General features: G+C 46.8%; 1 protein-coding gene across 1 annotated transcript in view; it reads right to left on the bottom strand.

The window, feature by feature from the left end:
* The window catches only part of LOC130112746 (GTP-binding protein 1-like), a 45764-nt gene extending 45427 nt beyond the window's left edge, over positions 1-337 (bottom strand). The window contains exon 1 of the mRNA XM_056280226.1: positions 235-337. The gene's annotated coding sequence lies outside the window, so the exon portion shown is untranslated. The remainder of the gene's footprint in view (positions 1-234) is intronic.
* Between the last annotated feature and the right edge of the window lie 11328 nt (positions 338-11665).

Raw genomic sequence — 11665 nt, forward strand, 5'->3', positions numbered from 1 at the left:
ACACATAATACAAACAGAATCAAACACGTAAACAAACTAGCTGCGATCGGCTGGCTACGTTAGCCAAAAAGCCATTAGCAGAGAGAGTTAACGCTGCGTTAATCAGTATCTCACGGCAGCCAATGCCAACTAATTATCCACTTTTGTTGCACGGAACACTTAAAAATACTCAATTCATAGATCCACTTTTAACATCCACTGTGTAGAAAACCTGCAAAATATGTTTCGGCGTACCAGACGTAGCTGCCAAGCTAACGTGGCAGCGTCAGCTAGTCAGGTCTTTCAATTCATGCCACGCCCACCATCAAATGCTCAACCCGGATTGGCTAGAGAACGCGAAACTCTTCTTCCTCCTCCTTGGTTTTTAAACGCGCTTTCGGACGAAACATTGCCTTGCCGCCCTCTACTGGATTGAAAGTGGTACTATCCTTTCATTTCTTTTTGTTTATTTTTTTTAAATTCTCATTCTTTGAATAGTCTGCTATTCATTCTTTGTACGTTGTTTGTAAAAGGATCCGACGTCAATTTTCTTCTTTTTTTAACGTTACCAGCAATAAAATGTTAGTTAGTAATGTTAAAATGATGACGTGTCTGAGCGAGCAATCTGGACCTGAGCTCTGAACGTCACATTAATCGACTACAATTATATTAACACTACGATCTCGATGATAGATTCTGATAGAATCGTTTAACCTGAATCTTTTGAACTATGACAAATGTTAAGTTATAAGAGAGACACTCTGACACCGTGTACACAAGACTGCCTTTATTAACTCCCTCGCGCCCCCTTTATCCGGGGGATGAGACCACTCCCACATCTCCCTTTCTAGAGCAGTGTTTCTCAACCGGGGGTCCGCGGACCCCTAGTGGTCCGTGGTGTGATTGCAAGGGGTCCGTGAAAATAAAATATCTTTTAAAAAAAGATCCTATGACATTTATAGAAATAGGATTATTTTACTCAAAGGTGACTGCGACCTTTATCTACCTAAACTATAAAGGGTAACAGGACTTTTTTCTCTAATTACATCTGTTTCACAAGTGTAATTTATTGTATTTTAATAAGAGATCTCGCTCCCGTTTGCATTGTTAAAAGTTACTGCATAAAAATTCTGTTGTTACATATATCTGAAAGTTACTGAATACATATTCTGTTTTGTTACATATATCTGAAAGTTACTGAATACATATTCTGTTTTGTTACATATATCTGAAAGTTACTGAATACATATTCTGTTTTGTTACATATATCTGAAAGTTACTGAATACATATTCTGTTTTGTTACATATATCTGAAAGTTACTGAATACATATTCTGTGTTGTTACATATATCTGAAAGTTACTGAATACATATTCTGTTTTGTTACATATATCTGAAAGTTACTGCATAAGAATTCTGTTTTGTTAACTATATCTAAGTTACAACTGAAAGCTCTTATTTTTGCCCCAAAGAGTGAATAAATGCTATAATGCAATTTAAAATGCGGTTTCTACTGTTTCTATCAAATTGCAACCCCCCTCCCCCAAGATCAGGTGGAGGGGTCCTCAGGGTAGATCAAAAATACGCAGGGGGTCCAGGACCCCCAAAAGGTTGAGAACCACTGTTCTAGAGGAACAACAAACTCTGTAAACAAATAATTAAGATTCTAAAATGTCAACAACAACAAAAAAAACCACATAATAATGCTGAACTCAGTATCATGCAAATAGTACCCTGAATGAACATTCAACATGAGAACAATACTTCTGCCCCCCCTTTTTTTTTAAACTGGGGAACAATGCATTAAACATGGAACAATGACACAACCCCCCCCCCCCCCCAGAGTACAGGGTAGACTACCTGTAACTCTCTCCACATACCTGGGGCATTATTCTGGCCCCGTTCAAGGTGTGTGGGTTTACTATGTACTGGTAAAGTCTTTGAGGTACATTGGGGGGCACCTGATTCTCTCAGGGTACCGTCAAGGGGGTGATTGTTGGGGAGGAGCTGCATTATCAGTCTCAGCCAGTGGGGGATCCCCATGACTGGGTCAGTGGATGGAGGGCCAGTGTCTGGGTAGGCTTGAGTGAGATGACGACGGTTTCTTACGATTGTTTGGCCCTGGACACTGTAAGGACCGTGGTGTGTCTGCATGCTGTTGTACCACACCCCTTTCATGAGAGTCCTGTACCCAGACCAGGTCTCCTGGGTGCAAAGGACTGAGGGTCTTTGCACGGTGTCGGCGGTCAAAGTGTGCTTTTTGGTTGAGCTTGGACTGTCCGTCCTTTTCTACAAACTCAGACAGGTATGGCCACCTGGGGGCCCGCAGTGGGAGCAAAGTGGGAAGGGTCATGCGCAGCTCCCTGCCTTGCAGAAGCTCTGCTGGGCTGAGTCCATTGGACTGTATGCCAAAAGGGCTACGTAGGGGTCTGGTGATGTCCACAGGAGCTGCTTCGCTGTTTGAACTGCTCTCTTAGCTGCTCCATTGCTTTGGGGGAACAGCAGGCTTGAGGTTGTGTGTGCGAAGCCCCAGGTGTCAGCAAACTGTCGAAAAGTCTCTGAGGCAAACTGGGGGCCATTGTCCCTGATTAACCTGGGGGGGAACTCCCAGACAAGAGAACCACGACTTCACTCGTTCTATCGCTGAGCCTGATGTGGTTGAGGTCAACTTAGCAATCACTGGCCTGCTTGGTTCACTCTGATTATTTGGAAATGTTTTTTGCCGTGTAAAACGCTGTGGTGGAGCCCCGGAGTGTGCTATAGCATCTACCATTTGTCCTGGATCACTGTCATCACCTAGCAGGGTTTGCTGTTTCCTTATCACGTAGTTGTCCATAGTCACAGTGTGTCAACTGATTCTCCACTTTCTTGGATTCCTTTGTTGAATGTGGCTCTTTCAAATACCACATTACGTTATGGAACAAAATGATCATTAAGCTGCCCTGTGACAGTGTCATAGACTTTCAGCAGGTTTCTAGAGCGCACGGCAGCCTCCGCCTCGGCGCCCACAGAGTACAGCAACGTATTCACTCGCCTCACCTGAGGTCGCTCGTCTCAGCCTGATGCTTGTCTGAAGCGCTCAGAGCGGCTGAACCCTTGCGACCATTCTTCTGGGTGAGTGAAATCAAATTCGGGAGGAGGACCGCTATCGTCTTGCTCGCCTGCTTCTCCGACGTGGGTTTTGATGCGAACCTTACGTTATCTAGCCGGCAAACTGCGTTAGCTTGGCTACCAACATTACTTGACACAAAACGTTCGGGACTGTCATTTGGACTGGACAAGTGCGGTTGAATGGTGGCAAAAAGAGGAAAGGTGGTGAAGACTGAAGGGCTTGAATTACCAGATGGCAGGATAACAGACATACAGGACAGTTACAAGTACCTGGGTATTCTTCAGGCAAACGGAAACCACAAGGAGGTCAGCTACAGCCAAATACCTCCAGGGAGTGAGGCAGGTCCTGAGGAGCCGGCTGAATGGGAAGAATAAGATCCAAGCCATCAACACATGTGTCCTACCAGTCATCAGCTACCCAGCTGGAATAATAAGCTGGCCAAAGGAGGAGATAAAGGCCACAGGTATCAGGACACAGAAACTCCTCACAATGCATAGAGGGTCCCACCCAAAGTCCAGCAGCCTGAGACTGTAAGATAAGCCAAAAGATGGGGGCCAGGGTTAGTGAGTATCAGGGCCACTATCCAGGATGAAACAAGGAACATCTATGAGTACACAAGAACAAGGGCCCCCCAGGATGAATTGCTGAGTGAGTTCCTCAGGCAGCAGAAGACAGAGAGTGCGGAAGGAGAAGAGGCGGTATCATGGAAGATCAAGCTCCTCCACGGGATGTACCATCAACAGATACAAGATGTAGCTGATATCGAGAAGTAGCTGATATCAAGAAATCCTATCAGTGGCTAGAAAAGGCTGGACTGACAGCGCAGAGGCTCTTGTTCATAGCAGCACAAGAACAGGCACTCAGGACCAGATTGGTTGAGGCAGGGGTCTACCACTCCAGACAAGACCCAAGATGCAGACTGCGCAAAGATGCCCCTGAGACAGCCCAGCACTTAGTAGCATATAACCCAGCTGTTAAATCAACTTCTCAGCTATATCCACAGCTTGAACCCACTACAGATCCTGCTTTTGTGGTATGTCTGTCGCACCAACCTGTTGTCCAGCAACTTGACCCAACAGAGATGGGAGCCAATCAATGGCGGAGAGATAGAGGAAAAAATTTGATGTTAAATTGCCTCAGCCTACATGCCTAGCCAGACAGTCCTGCTGGACCCTCCAGGTAAATTTAGGGGTACTGGGGGTAGCTTTCACCAATAGGAGGTGCCGGGATCAAGGCTGAAACATTCATTGCCCCTGCTCTTCCTCTCTGTCCCATGCTAAAAGCGCCTAACCCTGCTTTTGACATCGATGCACACGAAGGCCCGGACAACCCTAGAGTGATGCTGGTCTACAAAAAAGGTGATGGAAGGACTCCCACACCCCTGTACGTGTGGAGGTAAGAAGTTTGTTGATTTACTCCTCCAACTCATTGATCAGTACACTTTCACACTTATGCACAATTACCAGATGACTATAATGACACAGTATGCCAATTACCACATTTTTCCACATGGGGTGAATTACCACAAGTTGATTTGTTGATTAAAGGGGAGAAGGTAACATTTTTGGGTTGACTCAGGTGCCATACATTCAGTAGTAAGAGATGTGTTGGCCTGATAAACCACCAAAATACAGTGGAAGACACATCAAAAATAATTGGAGCAGTGGGATTACCATTAAAGAGATTTGCAATTCCTATAATTCATGTTTGGTGTCCAGTAATTGTATGATAAATTTGATGGAAAGGGGCTTGTTGTGTGCAAAGGAATAATAATAATAATAACATATGACGAGAATGGAGTAAAAGGTGAAAGAACAACGAAAGAAGGAAACTTTCAGGGGGGTGGCTCACTGCCCCACAGAGTGCAACTATTGGTATAGTTGGGACCTAGTGAATAAAGACAGAGACCCACGAAGCATGAGTGAGGCGCTTCCGCAAACAGGGAAAAAGGCAGTAGACGAAGATTAGGACACAAAATAGATGAATACAGATGATTTGCATTGTCCGGTGTATGACAGAGCACAGACGGGGCCTGACAAAGAGTTTGAGTGAGCGTGGTTAGAGAGCCCACAAACCACAGACACGTTGCAAGCCAGACATCTCTTCTGGAACAGGGTACTGTGCTGTGAGGGTGAAAGCTTCAGATGAGTTACAGGAAAAGTCTTGCTGTAGCACACGGGTTGATTTGCACATCTCACTGACGAAGGCTAGACAGAGACGGTGGAAAGATGGAGGTAATTTTGTCACCGAGCGTAACGATGAATTCGATTGGCAACCAGCGCCAGACGAAGGGCCAGTTGTACGATACAGCTACAGGATGAAAACCTGCATGAAACCTTTGAACTGGGTATTCACGGGGAAAAGAGCAGTTCACATCGGCATGAAAGGAAATTACCCCGCTGAGATAGCAACTCGGGTGAAGCCAGATGATCCCGGATTGAAGGATATCCCATCCGCCCCCATGGGCATAACATAAGTACAATTGTAGGGTTAATGAAAAATGCACCCCCACTGATTGTCACGCCAAAATCTGACTACAGGCCTCAAAGATTGTAGTACCCACTGAAAAGAGAAGTAGTGGAGGGCATCTCTCTGGCATTTGAAGCATCGAAACAGGCAAGAACAATTGTGCCTTGTCTCACTTCTCCATGCAGGATCCACATCTTCCCGGTGAAGAAGGCTCCAGTTGATGGCCAGCCGCAGGGATGGAGGTTTGTGTATTCTCTGTAGCAGATCTGGAAACTGCATTTTTCAGCATACCAGCACACAAAGACTCACAAATCTGGTTTGCATTTGAATTCAAAAACAAAATCTGCACATGAACGCAGTGTCCAGAGGATTACTGTGAGAGCCCAGTAGTATTCTCTGCAGTGCTACGTGAGAATCTTGAAGGTTTCAAACCACCGTGTGGCAGCACATTGATTCAGTGTGTAGAGGATCTGCTGTTGTGCTAAAACGCCACTGAAAATTGAGAAGGACACAGTTGCATTGCTAAAATATGCAGCAGAACAGGGGCACAAAGCCACCCTGGCAGAAGCAGATGTTGTTTTGGGACATAATGTGTCATAAAAAAAGGAAGTCGCTGAAAAATGACAGAATCGAGGCGATAACGAAGCTACCAAAACCATGGACTAAGACGCAAATGATGACCTTTTTAGGCATGTCAGGCTATTGTCGACAGTGGATACCCAGCTATGCAGAAATGGCAGGTCCATTACAGCAGATAACGCATGGACATGGACTGAAAGCACGTGACAGACTGACTCGGACTCCTGATGACGAGGAATCATTTCCAAAATTGAAACAACAGTTGACGTGCACTCCAACTCTAGGGTTTCCTGATCACATTAAACCATTTTCTCAGACAGTAGATGAAAAGATTGGCTACATGACACCAGTACTAATGCAAAAACACTGAGATAGAAGGAGGCCAATTGCTTATTTCTCCTTCAAATTAGACCCAGTGGCGTCTGGGCTCCCGCATTGTGGAAAATGAGAGGGGTTTGGACATCCACAGGCGTCACATAACCCATCACAAATTGGTAAATGGTTTACTAAATGCTATTTGCCTCCAAAACTGGTGGCTGTATGCAAATGTGCTGCACACACAAGCGCCACAGATCTGCTTTCTATAGGAAATGGAACTGCAGACAGTTAATAAACAAGCAGCTTGCAACTCCGGGGACGCAGCGCTTCCTGCAGCAAAGACCCACAGACAGGGCAGGCTCATGTTGGTTATGCAGTAGGCACTGAACATACCATGCTGGAGTCCGGCAAACTCCCACAGCGTTGGCCTGCTCGAGTAGCAGAACGGTGCACCCTTACCGGAGCATGCCAACTCTCTGAAGGACGAACAGTGACTATCTACACTGACAGCAGATATGCCTTTGGCGTTGTACATGACTTTGGTACATTGTGGAAAATGAGAGGGGGTTTTGACATCCACGGGCATCACATAACCCATCACAAATTGGTAATTGATTTACTAAATGCTATTTGCCTCCAAAACAGGTGGCTGTATGCAAATGTGCTGCACACACAAGCGCCACAGATCTGCTTTCTATAGGAACTAGAACTGCAGACACAGTTAATAAACAAGTAGCTTGCAACTCCGGGGAAGTAGCACTTCCTTTATTATAAATTCAACGCGGACTTTTCTGATCTCTTACAGGCACAGAAAAGAGCTACATCAGCTGAAATTAAGATATGGCGACGCGCGGGCCATATCTTAATTTCAGCTGGCGTAGGGCTGATGGAGTATTGATGGGCCCCATGGGTAAACCCTGCCTGCCTAAAGTCCTATTTCCATTTCTGGCTGAATTGATGCATGGCCGAGAGGAGAGATGCTAAGATTAGGTCAAGAATGTTGGTTTACTAAAGGCTTCTCAAATGACTCCCAGAAATGTCGATCAGCATGCCCTACTTCCATCAAAAATAATGCAGGAGGGGCAATAAGGCAGAGCCCCGGGGGACATCTACCTCCAACATTACTCTTCAAACATCTTATGATGGATTTTATTGAACTAACACAATGTGACAAAAAGAGCTATTGTCTGGTAATTGTTGACGTTTTCAAAATGAGTTGACATTTTTTCCTACAGGACACCGGGATGCAGCAACTACGGCAAAGATTTTGATCAGAGAGGTGATTCCTAGATGGGGAGTCCCTAAAAAAGATCCATCCATTATCCAAGCCGCTTATCTGAATTGGGGTCGCGGGATGCTGGAATCTATCCCAGCAGTCATTGGACAGCTGGCGGGGAGACGCCCTGGACAGGCCGCCAGTCCATCACAGGGCCGACACATTCACACCTAGGGACAATCCCTAAAGATTTCAAGTGATAATGGCACAACACTTTGTAAAGCAACGCATAAAGGCTATCTCTGGATATGTGAGGATTGATCTGCGAATGCACTGTGCATATCAGCCACAAAGTGCCGGTGCAACAGAAAGAGAAAATGGCACCTTAAAAGCTAAACTTCGCAAAACCTGTGAAGAACCAGGCCTCAGTCGGGTACAAGCACTGCCTCTGGTACTCCTCCATATGAGAGCCAGAGCCAGATTGACAGGATTATCTCCATTTGAAATTCTCTGTGGTAGGCCAACGACTACTGGCATCTATGTAGTGAAGAGATGGCTCTATCTGAAGTTATGGAAGATAAAATGATCAGGTATTGTACTAATCTGTCCAACAGTTTGGCATCCATACACAATAAAGTAAAAGAAACCCTACCTAAACCTGCAACAACAGCCCTACCTGACCTGAAACCTGGAGATTGGGCGGCGATAAGAATGCTTAAAAGAAGCCATTGGAGAAAGCCAGCGCGGTCCAACCCGTGCCAGGTCCTGCTCAGGTGATCAGCCGAGCCACGTGGGTGCACGCCTCCCATTGCAAGAAAGCGCCACCCCTTACAGAGCATAAGAGCTCCAACCCTGCTGAGTATAAACCATGACACCTACAGCAAAGCCGTGGCGATCCCTTCAGTCGGCTAGGATGCGGCTGCGTAGTTCTTGTATTAAGTTTAGTGATTGCACTTCCAATAATATTCTTTACACCAAAAGGCAATCCTACTAGCCACATGAAACGTAGCCTGAATGAAATATACCATGACCCCAGTTTGAGAGAATTACAACAGAATTCCTTAACGCGACATAATTTGGGATGGCAACATGCTAATTGCTCGAAATGGCAGATGTCAAATCAGCCTCATTATGGCAGCACAGCTACAGTTGTGGGTAGTTTCGCTCCACTACTCCTCCCACACATGCTCAGCTAACAGTTCATATAGTATATGCCCATTTGACTGTATTGTAGCGAATTCGGGGGAGCAGCCGGGAACTGCCACGGCCGGGACGTGAACCCGGGTCTCCCGCGCCACGGGCAACTACGTTAACCGGTTGACTGAAAGGTCCGACCCGTTAGCTAAGGACTAACCAGTCTACACATCCGTGGTCGTTACCCTTAACAGTTCGGCGGCTGGTCCCCAGAGGAGCTGCCACAGGCTCAGGGAGCTGATCCAGATATTGCACCTATCAGGGCATGGATGGAGGCCAGCGGAGAGCGCCCCCCATGGGTAACAGTCTCCCCATGCAGCCCAGCTACGAAGACATATTGGAGCCAGTGGAGACGGCTCTACATCCGAGATGGGACACTGGTCAGGCGGTTTTACTGCCTGGATGACACCCAGTTCTACCCACAAGTTGTACTGCCTAGTGCCTTCCGGTCTGATGTCATGAGGCAAATGCACGAGGGGCAAGTAGGTGGACATTTTGGTGTGGAGCGCACTGTAGCCTGGCTGCGGACCCGATACTTCTGGTACCGGATGAGCGAGGATGTCGCTCTCTGGTGGGGCACCTGTACCAGCTGAGCATCCAAAGCCAAGCCCCGTAAGACACCACAAGCCCATGGGCACCGTCTGAGTAGGAGCCCCCATGGAGCGCATCGCCTTGGACATCCTGGGGCCCCTGAATGAAACAGAGGCCAACAACTGCTATGTGCTCGTGATGCAAGATTATTTCACAAAATGGGTGGAAGCCTTCCCCCTACCCAGTGAGCAGGCCGTAACTGTAGCCAGAGTGCTGGCCTCGGAGTGGGTGTGCCGTTACCAAGCACCACAGGCGCTGCACAGCGATCAAGGCCGGAATCTTGAATCTGCAGTTCTGCTTCATCTCCTGTGGTGAACTACAGGTTTCACCGTGCAGTTCTGCTTTATCTCCTGTGGTGAACTGCAGGTTTCATCATGCAGTTCTGCTTCATCTCCTGTGGTGAACTACAGGTTTCACCGTGCAGTTCTGCTTCATCTCCTGTGGTGAACTACAGGTTTCATCATGCAGTTCTGCTTCATCTCCTGTGGTGAACTGCAGGTTTCATCATGCAGTTCTGCTTCATCTCCTGTGGTGAACTACAGGTTTCATCATGCAGTTCTGCTTTATCTCCTGTGGTGAACTACAGGTTTCACCGTGCAGTTCTGCTTTATCTCCTGTGGTGAACTACAGGTTTCACCGTGCAGTTCTGCTTTATCTCCTGTGGTGAACTGCAGGTTTCATCATGCAGTTCTGCTTCATCTCCTGTGGTGAACTGCGGGTTCTGGTGTGCAGTTCTGCTTCATCTCCTGTGGTGAACTGCAGGTTTCACCATGCAGTTCTGCTTCATCTCCTGTGGTGAACTGCAGGTTTCATCATGCAGTTCTGCTTCATCTCCTGTGGTGAACTACAGGTTTCATCACGCAGTTCTGCTTTATCTCCTGTGGTGAACTGCAGGTTTCATCATGCAGTTCTGCTTTATCTCCTGTGGTGAACTACAGGTTTCACCGTGCAGTTCTGCTTTATCTCCTGTGGTGAACTACAGGTTTCATCATGCAGTTCTGCTTCATCTCCTGTGGTGAACTACAGGTTTCACCGTGCAGTTCTGCTTCATCTCCTGTGGTGAACAGCAGGTTTCATCGTGCAGTTCTGCTTCATCTCCTGTGGTGAACTGCAGGTTTCATCATGCAGTTCTGCTTCATCTCCTGTGGTGAACTGCAGGTTTCATCGTGCAGTTCTGCTTTATCTCCTGTGGTGAACTGCAGGTTCTGGTGTGCAGTTCTGCTTTATCTCCTGTGGTGAACTGCAGGTTTCATCGTGCAGTTCTGCTTCATCTCCTGTGGTGAACTGCAGGTTTCATCATGCAGTTCTGCTTCATCTCCTGTGGTGAACTGCAGGTTTCACCATGCAGTTCTGCTTTATCTCCTGTGGTGAACTGCAGGTTTCATCATGCACTTCTGCTTCATCTCCTGTGGTGAACTGCAGGTTTCACCATGCAGTTCTGCTTCATCTCCTGTGGTGAACTGCAGGTTTCATCATGCAGTTCTGCTTCATCTCCTATGGTGAACTACAGGTTTCATCATGCAGTTCTGCTTCATCTCCTGTGGTTAGGAGTTAAGGCGATGGGGGGGGGGGGCTTCAGAAGGAGCGCTGCATTTTCAAATATTTTCAAATTCTGTTTTTTTTTGCTCGCCTTTTCCAGAAAACTGCCTACCCCGGCTTTAATTACACACAGGGGTTGTTTGTTGTCCCACTGAGTCAACCCTAATCCTGCTTGCCCCCCAAATCAATGCCTAAATCACATCCCTGCGACTTAACCCTAATACATATGTTCGGGGCCCGCGACACGAAAGCGGGAGAAACTATTAGAGCGTGACAAAGAAACAGACTTGTTGACGGGGAGTCTCTGGTTTGAAACCCTCGACCGGCTCAGAAAACGTTGGCGGTTGAAGCGGAGATTTGGGTACTTTCAACAGGCCTTCGGTAAGACATTCAGATTGCACCAGAGAGCGCCGTAATAAACAGCACGTGACGGTGCTTTGAATCACTGCTGACTAAGTGTGAACATGCTCAGCAAGTCCTCGCCGGATGGACGCGTAAACATTTCCACAAAAAAAAATGTAAAAAAATATAAAATAGCAGCAGCTGTTCTCTTGGCATATCTGTTGCAAATCTTCTTCGTGCTGGGGACGTGTAGCCTTTTTCTTGACCCGGATTGGCTGAAGTTTTAACAGCCTTCACAATATACTGCATGCTTCCTGCTTAACGGCA

The sequence above is a fragment of the Lampris incognitus genome, chromosome 5 (genome assembly GCF_029633865.1).
Source record: "Lampris incognitus isolate fLamInc1 chromosome 5, fLamInc1.hap2, whole genome shotgun sequence".
NCBI classification, from domain to species: Eukaryota; Metazoa; Chordata; class Actinopteri; order Lampriformes; family Lampridae; genus Lampris; species Lampris incognitus.